Below are 13343 nucleotides of genomic sequence, written 5' to 3'. Positions count from 1 at the left end.
TTTCGGTTCACTTAAACAAGTAGTGAATCTGCTCCCACTGGATGACATAGTATATAAATATAGGTCTACCTCACGCAACAGGTGGTAGGCCTGCCAAGCTCACCTCCTGCCATGTAAATTACAAACTGGAGTAAATTATACACCTACAGCAAGACTAAGGAATGAACATACAATCACAAGTGAAGAGTGCATGGCTAAGCTGCTACATAAGTTAGGCCTCTAACTGAATTCTGACATTTACACCTCATAATTCTGTAAAATGAATATGCCACTCTTTGGCAACTGAAACCTAGTGGCAAACAGATGTGGGAGCTGACTCATGCTTCCCCACATAACAGGGAAATTCAACATACGGCATATCATTATATACTAGGTAAACATACTTGGACTATAAGCATTCATACACACACTTAAATGTATGACTACAGAGATCTACAAAACGACTCTGGGTCAATGAAAACATCCAGCAAAGCTCTCAAGTATCTCTACCCCACAGTACAGTTGGTACTGGGTATCTAATTGTTGCCGCCGGAGGCGGCGAGTTTATTGTGCACCCCATACTCATCCTGTGAGCGGTAGAGAAAAAAGGATTACGAGGAGCACAAAAGGTCTTTATCAGACCTAAACGAAGATTATTACATTAACAATTTAATCTATCTTTCACACCTTATAATTACAGTGTCAGCTAGTTACAGAGAATGTCCTATTCGAAGAGCTATACATGTACCGTAAATCATCATACATTAATGGTAAGTCATATCGCTAATACATAATTGTCTGAGCAATGGCAATATTACCGAGTCATAGTGTCTTCACAAAACACTACTTGTTTCCTAATCTCGTATGTCGTTTATCTACTGGAAGCGAAATGGATACAGTGCAAGGATTTCAAATATTTATCCTTGTAATAAGATGGTTAGCTATTTCATACAAAGTGACTTTATATGTATCTCTAAATGGCTCAATTTTATTACAGTCCAAGATATAGTGTTCGAGTGTGTCCCTGTCTTTGTCCACACACTTTGAACTTTACTTCATCTAGATTCCTATACAAGCCGAACTGCCAGAATTACTTGTAGCCAAGTCTTATTTGAGATGTGACAACGTCTGTTAGTCTGCTGATTTTGTTACTTGCCCCATACACATGTTTTATTTGACACATTTTATTGTGATAAACCATGAACCTGCTAGTTCCAGTTTGCAGTGTTCTGCTTTCTTCAAATTCATCCAAGAGTTCTCCTCTAATGGCACTTCCGGTTGATAAGATAGCCTCTCCGTATCCATTGTAATAATCGTCCACCTATATCCATTCTTGATAATTCATACAGAATTACTTCCATATTAGCAATATGAAAGGCATTTTTTTAAATCAAGAAATGTTATGTACTTGTGCCTTCTATCTGCATGAACAGAGAAAAAAGGTTGTGTTGGATACACTTTTTCCATGTGTGAAACCATTACTATCAGGTGACATGTGTTCTTTAACTCTATACAATAATCTATTAAGCACATTCTCTCGAAAGTTTTACACATTCAACTAGTCAGTGAGATGGGATGAAAAGTATCAGGTTGGTTAGGCTTTGGTACAGGTACCGTGGACTGCTGGTCACTGGCAGCTGCCCAGTGACAACTCGCTTTAAACAATTTTAACAATGGATTACCGTGTTCACTTTGAAGTAGTGTGAGAATATCATAGGTGATACCGTCCTCACCAGGAGCAGTGCTACTGCTCCTGGTGAGGGCTGCATCCAATTCATAATTTGTATAGAGAGCATCACATTCATCATGTTGCTTGCTCAACATGAAATTAATGAGAGCATTTCTGTCTTTGGACTTCGCCTACATTTTCTCCCTAGTGCTAGCTGGTAACATTTCAAAACTGGAGACCTGAACCCATTTTGTAATTAACTGATTGGCTTTCTGTAACGGATTTGGATGTGAAACTTGTCTATTATTTTTTACCAATGCTTTTGTTTATGCCTTTCCAGGCTTAGCCCAGGGGAGTTTACAGGTAGAGTCCACTAACAAAACCTTCCCATTTATTTTGTCTCAGTTCAGTCATTCTCTCCCTTGCCGCTGCAAGCGCGGCCTGAAACAGTTTTAACATTTTAAGTTTCTAACATTTGAGGGAGCCGGTCGGCCGAGTGGACAGCACGCTGGACTTGTGATCCTGTGGTCCCGGGTTCGATCCCGGGCGCCGGCGAGAAACAATGGGCAGAGTTTCTTTCACCCTATGCCCCTGTTACCTAGCAGTAAAATGGGTACCTGGGTGTTAGTCATCTGTCACGGGCTGCTTCCTGGGGGTGGAGGCCTGGTCGAGGACCGGGCCGCGGGGACACTAAAGCCCCGAAATCATCTCAAGATAACCTGACTTCTAAGGCGTGATATGCTTTACCCGTTTGTCTAGCAATTGATTTAAGTTCTTTCAGTCTAGCATCATCATAGTACTGGTTCTTTTTGACCTGCTTGCCGGTACTTCTTTTCGTTTGGAGTGACTCACTACCTTTAATGGCCTCAGGTTATAGTCACGAGGTCATCATAAAACTGTCGAACAATCTCAGACTCATATTTGTTATACCAATGTTCAATGTTGTCTATAAAAAAGTTTTTGCTCTTTTCACTTAGTGCCAGGAAGGTCAACATTACCCAAGTGTATGTTAGTTGTTATGGCTAAATGGTATTATACACTAATGGTGGTATACACTAAGTGAATTGTTTACTGATCGCCCCACACTGCATTGCAATGAATACTTTCCGGTGTACCAATATTGTCTTATACAGACTCTTATTGCGAATGGCACAACCGGGGGGAAGACTAATTTATTGTTTGTGACACTGAATAAGATTGAATTCTTAGAACAAATCCACAGGAGTTTTGATGAGGGTTCGAACCTGATGCACTCAGTGTTCCCAGACGACCTCTAGTCAACTGTACCACGACATGAACTGTACCACAACATTTCTTTGATATATCACGTTAACGTGATTTGTCCGTGTAATAAAGACTTCTTTATTGAATGTGACACAACCTACGAAATACTACCATTTTATGCATGACTCAGTCTATGAAAGGCTAACTCACCGTACATGACACAACCTAGAAAAACTACATTATTGTGCATGACACAGTGATGTCAACTGGTCGTTATTTATAAAGAAAAAATATATTTATAATGTTACCGTGTGCAGTATATACAAATTGAAAATGAATAATAACAGTTATTGGAAGATGTTTGAGCTCCGTATTTGTTCTTATTTTATAAAATTATATTCATTCTAAAGGCATAGGTCTGTTGGTTGACAACAGTATCGATTCAACCATAATATCCACAGCCTCCGATCATAGGAGGCTATGGATATTATTGATCATAGGAGACTAGAGACTACGAAAAGTGTTAACTCTCAAGGGTCTTCATGGCTCAGGAGTGTCAGAGTTGACTGTGGCAGCTGGAGGCGGCGCGACCTTCCGTACCACACAGGGCAGCGCCACCCAAACCCTCTCAGTGTTCCTATATATTCAAGGTCACACGGAACTTTTTTACGCTCTCCACACGTGATCCTTTGTGAGTTTTATATTTAGTGTGTTATGGAAGCGGAATGTTTGGCCATATAGAAATTTATTAAAATACATATATGATGTTTGTTTTAATAAACATATTTGATGTTTATTAAAACTAAACTGACACCCTTGTGAGTGTCAGTTTAGTTTATATACTGTGCACCCGATCTCCATCCTATAGGCGGTAGTGGAAAGGTTACTGATGCTTATAACTAGCTCAGCAAATGAAACCAGGTATTCATTTAGCTTGTCAAATTAGTCCTGATAAGTTAGTTGTACGATTCAATGAATATATATCGACAATGGGTTCGAGAATCACCACAAGTACAGTGTCTAAACTTAGCAACTTACATTTGCAGTGAGCTAGTTTCATGATTTGGTTTGCTGGTCATGCACACCACTCCCCACCCTCCATCCAGTGGGTTGTGGTGGAAAGGTTACAATCACTCTCATTTTCAGTGCCTTGGAATGAATAATTTACTTAGTATAACACTATCTAAGAAAACTACCATTTGTGAAACATGAAACATAGGAGAGATTTTCTTATTGTGCAGCATATAGCAATCAAAACACTACTCTAATTTCCATAATAACTTTTCTTCACTTTAAACTTTATATCTTAAATATCTTATAATTGATATACTGTCCATTTCTTAATTTGTAAAAACATTCCTATATCGAGGTAATGTTTTTATGTCAGTTTTGGTTCAATATAAACAAAATTTATTTCATATGTATTGAAAATGAATGAATCTGTCAATGTACTGGAAAACGTTTTCGAAGGAAATTATTTATTTATGATATTTTGATTCTTTATCAAAGTACGTACACAGCAGTACATGATACTACACAACCCACTAAAATGATACAGTTCCTCAAAATTTAAGCGAACAATTCGCCAGTTATAGATAATTAATTTTATATGTATTGCCATTTCAATGAGAGTTTTCAAAGTGTTAAGATCTTGATGTGTGTTAGTCGTGGTTCTCTTGTCAGTGAAACTATAATTGTGCTCATATTTATGCGTTTTTTCCGTATTCATTTTTCTTGTATTTTTTGTTATTTATGTAATCTACAACTGGCCCTGAGAGGCAACGGTATGAGGCCCGACCAGATTCCTATATATTCTGTATATGATAGTCTAAATCTCTTCTTCCGTCCACCTAAGATTTCGCTCTTCTCTCTGTAAGTCTTTTTCTGGTCTACTCCTAGCCACACTCAAAAAAATATTTGTCAGCACTTTCTCCAAGACTTGAACACTTAGAGCTTCCTATAGAAACACCCAAAACTTCACCACAGACAATATTATGCTTTCCACCTGACCCCATGAAGCTCCTGATTTAACAACCCAAGTTTTGACAATCGGAAGCAGCTATTGATCTCCCAAATGGAAACTCCAGAGTACCTCCCAACACGACTAATGACAAATCCCTCCAAGCTCAAGTCCTCTCCACCCAGAGTTACGCTTGCCTTTCCTGGCCACATGATTCAAACTGAATCACTAATCTTCCACTAAAATAGACCAGTTTAAGTTTCAGCCAATTCCTTTGACCAGGAAAACGAGCTAAGAGCTTCATTATTCAATAACATTCATTAGTACAGCGATAAAATGCAGAAGAAATCCCTTCCTCCCTGGAGCGTGGCTCAGCAGCCTGTGTCGAGGTGTAGTGACAAAGCTCAGAACCACTTTGGAATACGGTATTAACACTCTTATTTGTTAGGTGTGGCTCGCGGTTTTCACCTTGACTCTACGCTGCGGTTGCCTTAACCCAGTGATCTCTACACCTGCGTCACGGGGTTGGGCTTTGTTGTCTATTTATGTCTGGTTAAAGTTAATGCAAAAATGATGTAACGTGCGTGGATCAGGGTCGAAGTGCAAGAGTGTGGGACTTGAGCAACCGGTTAGTCTGGATCACGGACATTGCTTGGTCACCCCTCCACGCTCAGCTTGGCTAATAGTACTTACCTTTTAGCTTTAGAAGAGACACTTTAGATTTTTTTTGTTTGGCACTTAATCTAGTATGGAGTCCATCTAATGGAACCAGTAATTGAGCTTTTGTGGTTAGTAATGAAACTTTATGTGATCAAAAGTGGAAATTTATGAGGTCAGGAGTTGAACTTTATGTGGTCATGAGTGGAACTTTATGTGGTCAGGAGTGGAACTTTATGTGGTTAGGAGTGGACATTTATGTGGTCAGGAGTGGAACTTTATGTGGTTTGGAGTGGACATTTATGTGGTCAGGAGTGGAACTTTATGTGGTTAGGAGTGGACATTTATGTGGTCAGGAGTGGAACTTTATGTGGTCAGGAGTGGAACTATATGTGATCAGGAGTGAAACTTTATGTATCCCGGAGTTGAACTTTATGTGGTCAGGAGTGGAACTTTATGTGGTTTCACTCCTGCTGGTCAGGAGCGAAACTCTATGAAGACTGGAGTGGATCTACATGTGATCTGGAGGGAAACGTTGTGATGTCAAAAGTGGAACGCTATGTAGTCAGGAGTAGAACACCATGTGGTCAGAAGTGAAACTATGTGATCAGGAGCGGAACTCTATGTGGTCAGGAGTAGAGCTCTATGTGGTCAGAAGTGAAACTATGTGGTCAGGAGTGGAACTTTGTCAACGGAACCAAAACAGCTATCCTAACCTTTCCTAAGTAAGCACAAAATGATAATATACATACGAAAATAAACTTTAAACAAATATATACGGTATTTAGCTTTTGGTGACACAGTACGTTAATATTGATGAATGCATTTTCGGGATTGGCTGCATTTTGGGCGAGTGTAGACCGAGGATGATGTGCTTCCAGAGTGAAGGTTATGAGTGGTGAGGAGAAGAGTGAGGTGACAGGCGAAGCATTATGTGATCATGGGATAACACTATGAGTGCTCAGGAATGAATCTTTCGAAGCTATGAGTGGAACGTTGGATGAGCAATTTAGAAGTTTTGAGTGGTAAAGACTGGACTTTTAGGTTGTCATGAGTTGAGTTTTGGCGTGGGACTTTAAGTGGACTGAAGTACAGATTTGGGTGGTCTTTAGAGGAACCATGGAGTAAGACTATGAGTTGAAGGCTAGGAATATAGTGGTTGAGGGCTAGGAATACAGTGGTTGAGGGTTAGGAGTAGGATGGTTGAGGTCATCATAAAAAGGCGAAGGAGTAGATAGGTTGATGGCCAGAAGTAGAAAGCTGGGAATATAGTGGTCAAGGGATAGGGAATAGTTGAGGACTAGGAATGGAATGGGTGTGTACTGGGTGTAGAAAGGTTGAGGGATAGGAACAGATATGTAGAGGGTTATGAGAAGAATGGTCGAGTGCTAGGAGTAGAGATATAGCGGCCTAGGTAAAGAGGGCTTAATGGCTATGAGATGAGATATATTGGGATAGAAGTTCAGTGTTTGAGAGCTAGGAGTGGAGGAATATAGAGTTTACATAACCTATCACTCATATTGACAAAAATTCAGCCAAACATTGATCAAATTCTATATATTTCACTGGTGCTGATGGCAGAGGAAAACAATTCACAGACGGAAGTCGTTGGTACGTTGATCATTCCTCACGTTTAATGTTTCGTGGTCTACTGTCTACTTTTACACACTAATCGAGCGGAAGCGTGTCATTATGTGAAACAGGGAAGCGGAAGTCAATGTGTGTGTATGTCTGTATGTGTGTTCTCACCTGGTTGTGCTTCAGGGAACAGGTCTGGTGAAATATCAACCCCCAGATCTTTCTCTCGTCCAGACTCCTGAAGGATTTACTCTCCCAGCTGGTACCTTGAGTTTGGCCTCCTGCTCCCTACGCTTATCTTCATCACTTTATAATTGCTAGAGTTAAAGACTAGTAGCCATTTGTTGGACAATTCCTTAAGTCTGCCCAGGTCATCCAGTAGCCTCTTGCTGTTTTCCTCTGTCCTAATCCTTCTCATAATTTTATTATCATCAGCAAACATTGACAGGAATGCGTCTATACCTTCTGTATATTAGAAACAAGATAGGTCCGAGTACTGAACCTCGTGGGACTCTGCTGGTGACATCACGCCAGTCTGAGGTCTCACCCCTCACCGTAACTCTCTGCTTCCTGCTGTTTAAGTACTCACTTATCCATTGGAGCACCCTACCACTTACTCCTGCTTGTTTTTCCAACTTATGAGACAGTCTCTTATTGGGTACTGTGTCAATAGCTTTCTGTCAGTTCAAGAAAATGCAGTCTGGCCATCCTTCTCTGTCTTGCTTAATGCTGGGTCATAAAATTCTAGTACGCTAGTACGGAAAATACTAATGCCAGATGATATTAACTAATATGGAAGACACTAATACTGGCTACTGTTAACTAGTCCAGAGAATTATGTACTGAAATATGTCATAAAATGCCACAAGTGTTCAGGGAATTGAGATAAAGTTGGTATAAAGTCATGAAGGATATTCATAATATATACTGTGTCCTTGGTGAGTTCCAAGTTTCTTTTGTTTTGTGGGGTCAGCTGGGTCAGCCGGGTCAGCCGGGTCAGCCGGGTCAGCCGGGTCAGCCGGGTCAGGAAGTAGCGTGACCAAATCTTGCCTGTAACCTTCAAAATTTGAGTCCACTCTATTTCTTGTTCATGTTTTTGTTATATGATATTATGGAGATAAATGTTTTTTACGATGTTTGGGAGGTTTTCTAGGTCAACATCAGACTCGGACTGTTCAACGAGTTATTTAGTTCAAAATTAATAAAATAAATATAATATTCATATCTATACCTATCTTGAGGTTATCTTGAGATGATTTTGGGGCTTTACCTATAACTATAAGACAGAATGTCTGTCTGTCTGTCTGTCTGTGTGTTCAAAGCTGGAGGCGAGAAGCTTGGGCCTAGCTTCATCCAAATAAACTGGGGTATGGTCTGGGGTACAGAATGAACATAGGCAAGTCGGGGTCGCCATAATTCCAGAGAGAACAGCGTGTCAGGGTCACATTTAGACCCCCACGAGGATTTTTGGCACTGCTTGCCACTATACCTAAGAATATTTTGAAAAAAAAAGTAGAACAATAATATTTTTTCCTCAAAATATTCGGGGAAATAGGAAGAAGAAGAGGAAGGGAGATAGAAGGGAGAATGGGGTGGAGGGGGGCAAAAGGATGGGGCGAGGGGGTCAAGGGGGAGAAAATGGATTGATATATGAGTAGATGTATGGATAGATAGATTGATAGAGGGTTAGCTGGATGGATGGATAGACAGACAGATAGATGTGAAAATGGATAGAGGGATGAATAGATAGATGGATGGAAAGATAGATGGATGGAAAGATAGATGGATAGATAGACGGATAGATAGGTAAATAGATGGATATAAGGTTGGATAGATAGATGGGGAGATAGAAAGAAGGTTAAATGGATAGATGCACAGAAAGATAGATGGCTTGAAAGATAGATGGATAAATAAATAAATATAGACGGATAAATAGATGGACAGATAATTGAATGTAGATGGATAAATTGACGGATGGATAGAAATGTAGATGGATAGATAAATGGACGAATAGATGGATGGATAGATGGATGGACAGATGGATAGATTGCAATATACATGATAGATAGATGGATGGATGAATAGGTGAATATTTTTATATAATATTTTTATTACCACCGACAATGAAGAAAAACATAAGAAATATTGAGAAGAGTCGTGTTAGAATTATTAATCTTACCTTTTCGGTCACATTCAACAACACACACACACACACACACACACACACACACACCTACTCAGAGGTACATCACAAACACCTACTCAGAGGTAGCGAAAATTACTACAACGTATTTATTGACAAATTCATGACGAAGGAGGAACAGATTGCCCACAGAGCAAGCAAACAACAATACGACTCTTCCCATTTGAGCGCAGCTACACACCCCAGTGCTAATCCACCCCATGCTAACCAGCTCACACGTGCTTCTCAGGTCACCCCTTTCCCAAATCAGCCGCCCCTGCTTATCTCCCCAGCACATCCCTTGACCCCTCTGACCCCACTGGAGTCAAATTCATCCCACATTCCAAGGACCCCCTCATCACCTCAACCCCCAAAACCCGTCCAGCCCTCGTCCCCTCAACCCCCAAAACCCACCCAGCTCTCATCTCCTCAACCCCCAAATCCCATCCAGACCTCATCCCCTCAACCCCAAGAACCCACCCAGACCTCATCCCCTCAACACCCAAAGCCTACCCTGCCCTCACCCCTCCTCATCCCCTCTCCTTCCATGTGACCCCCCACCCTTGCGAGGGAGGTGGGAGGTCCCCCCCACCCCCTCTATCCATCCCCCTCCCAACCTCTCAACCTCTATCTGTCTCCCAACCTTACGCCATCTCCCAACCCCTCTATGCCCTCCCTAATCTTCAGACCCAGTATGCCCTTCCTACTCCAGACCTACCTACCCAGGCCCTACCCCAGACCCTCCTACCTACCTTCCTAGAAGCCCAGCCCCCAGTAGCCCCCCAAGCACCCCTCCTGAACTCTTTCACCCCCCATACACCCCCCGGACCCCCCCAGACACCCCCTGGATCCCCCCGGACATCCCCCGGACCCTCCCCGCCCCCAGTCATCCCCCAGACACCCCCCAGATCCCCCAGATCCCCTCTGCCCCCAGTCACCCCCCAGACATCCCCCAGATCCCCCCAGACCCCCAGAGAAAGGGAGAACTCTGGTACAAGAGTTTCCATGAAGAATCTCAAGGTTTGGTACACCAATGCTGATGGGGTATCTAATAAAGCAGAAGAGATAAAAGAAAGAGTGAGTGAAGCAGATCCTGACATAGTTGCAATTGTGGAAACTAAAATTAATGACATGATCTCAGATGCTATCTTTCCTGAAGGGTACCAGGTGATACGAAAAGAGAGGACACAGAGACAGGGAGGGGGAGTAGCACTCCTAATAAAGCGGAAATGGAAGTTTGAAGACCTGGGAAATCGAGTTACCAATGAGTGCACAAGCTTCATACATGGAACTCTGACAGTAGATGGGAGGAAGATTGTGATCATGGTAATCTACAATCCCCCACCAAACAGTAGAAGACCCAGGCAGGAGTATGATGACAACAACAAAGCATGTATTGATGAACTGCAGAAGGCAGCAACACTAGCCCACAGAATGAGAGCGAAGCTGCTGATCATGGGGGACCTAAATCATGGAGAGATAAATTGGGAATCAAGGAATCCCCATGGAGGGGATGAAACGTGGGGAGCAAAATTAGTAGATGTTATAGACAGGAATTTCCTGACACAACATGTGAAGGAAGACACAAGGGAAAGAGGAGGAGATGCACCGAGCCTATTAGACCTGATTTTCACCCAGAACGTAGAAGATATCGAGAATTTAGAGCATGAAATACCTCTAGGGGCCAGTGACCATTGTGTCCTAGTCTTTGACTACATGATGGAATTCAAAATTATGACCATGGGACAAGAGATCTGGGAAAGGAGAGCTGACTACAGGAAAGGGGACTATATGAGGATAAGGGACTATCTGGGTGAAGTGCAGTGGGAGGAAGAAATTAGAGGAAAAACAGTCCAAGATATGATGGACCTAGTCATACAGAAATGCCAGGAGGCCGAAGAGAGATTTATACCAACGGTAAAGGGAAAAAATAAGAAGGAATATAATAACCCATGGTTTAATAGACAGTGTCAGGAAGCAAAAATGGCCAGCAGGCGGGAGTGGAGGAAGTACAGAAGACAAAGAACAGAGGACAACAGAAGCAGATACAACAGAGCTAGGAACGATTACATTAACATAAGACGAACATCGGAAAGGGACTATGAGAACGATATTGCAATCAAAGCGAAAAAACAACCTAAGTTACTACACAGTCATATAAGAAGAAAAATGTCGGTGAACGACCAAGTGACAAGACTAAGGAAGACAGAGGGGGCATATACTGAAAGTGACAAGGAAATCTGCGAGGCACTGAATGCCAGTTTCCATGGAGTGTTCACTACCGAGCCTGAGCAGCTCCCATTGTTGGAAGGGGTTACCCTAGATGAAAGACTATCAGATATAGAGGTGACAGCAGAGGAGGTAATGAAACAGTTGACAACTCTAGATGCAACTAAAGCAGTTGGACCAGACAAAGTATCACCGTGGATACTAAAAGAAGCAGCACAGGCCCTCAGCGTGCCTCTGGCAATGATCTTTAATGAGTCACTTATGTCAGGAGAATTGCCCAGTTGCTGGAAGAAGGCAAATGTCGTGCCGATCTTCAAGAAAGGAGATAGGGAGGAGGCACTTAACTACAGACCTGTATCACTGACAAGCATCCCCTGTAAAATACTGGAAAGAATAATTAGGCTACGACTGGTTGCACACCTGGAGAACATTAGGTTTGTGAACAAACATCAACATGGGTTCTGGACAGGGAAATCGTGCCTAACAAACCTTCTGGAATTCTATGATAAAATAACGAGGATAAGACAGGACAGAGATGGTTGGGCAGACTGCATATTTCTGGACTGCCAAAAAGCCTTTGATACAGTACCGCACATGAGACTGCTGTTCAAGCTCGAGAGGCAGGCGGGGGTGGGGGGAAAGGTCCTAGAATGGATAAGGAACTACCTAACAGGAAGGAGCCAAAGAGTTACGGTAAGGGGCGAGAAGTCGGACTGGCGAACAGTAACAAGTGGAGTACCACAAGGATCGGTGCTGGGACCAATTCTATTTCTTGTGTATGTTAACGACATGTTTACAGGCGTAGAGTCCTACATGTCGATGTTTGCGGATGATGCAAAGTTGATGAGAAGAGTTGTGACAGATGAGGATTGCAGGATCCTCCAAGAGGACCTGAACAGATTGCAGAGATGGTCAGAGAAATGGCTACTAGAATTCAACACGAGCAAATGTAAAGTTATGGAAATGGGACTAGGAGATAGGAGACCAAAGGGACAGTACACAATGAAGGGGAACAGCCTACCTGTAACGACGCGTGAAAGAGACCTGGGGGTGGACGTAACACCTAATCTATCTCCTGAGGCACATATTAATAGGATAACGACAGCAGCGTACTCTACACTGGCAAAAGTTAGAACATCATTCAGAAACCTAAGTAAGGAGGCATTTAGGGCGCTTTACACTGCCTACGTAAGGCCAGTCTTAGAGTATGCCGCCTCATCATGGAGTCCCCATCTGAAGAAGCATATAATGAAACTGGAAAAGGTTCAGAGGTTTGCAACGAGACTCGTCCCAGAGCTACGAGGGATGGGGTATGAAGAGCGCCTGAGGGAACTGTGCCTTACGACACTAGAAAGAAGAAGGGAGAGGGGGGACATGATAGGAACGTATAAGATACTCAGAGGAATTGACAGAGTGGACATAGACGAAATGTTCACACGGAATAGTAACAGAACGAGAGGACATGGATGGAAGCTTGAAACTCAGATGAGTCACAGAGATGTAAGGAAGTTTTCTTTTAGCGTGAGAGTAGTGGGGAAATGGAATGCACTTCAGGAACAGGTTGTGGAAGCAAATACTATTCATAATTTTAAAACCAGGTATGATAGGGAAATGGGACAGGAGTCATTGCTGTAAACAACCGATGCTCGAAAGGCGGGATCCAAGAGTCAATGCTCGATCCTGCAAGCACATATAGGTGAGTACACACACATATATATATATATATATATATATATATATATATATATATATATATACATATATATATATATATATATATATATATATATATATATATATATATATATATATATATATATATATTTAAATATACATATATATTTTTTTTTGTTTGTCTGCCTGTC

Source organism: Procambarus clarkii, chromosome 80, assembly GCF_040958095.1.
Source record: "Procambarus clarkii isolate CNS0578487 chromosome 80, FALCON_Pclarkii_2.0, whole genome shotgun sequence".
Taxonomy (NCBI): Eukaryota; Metazoa; Arthropoda; class Malacostraca; order Decapoda; family Cambaridae; genus Procambarus; species Procambarus clarkii.
The sequence above is the reverse complement of the archived record's forward strand: the minus strand, read 5'-3'. Positions refer to the sequence as shown.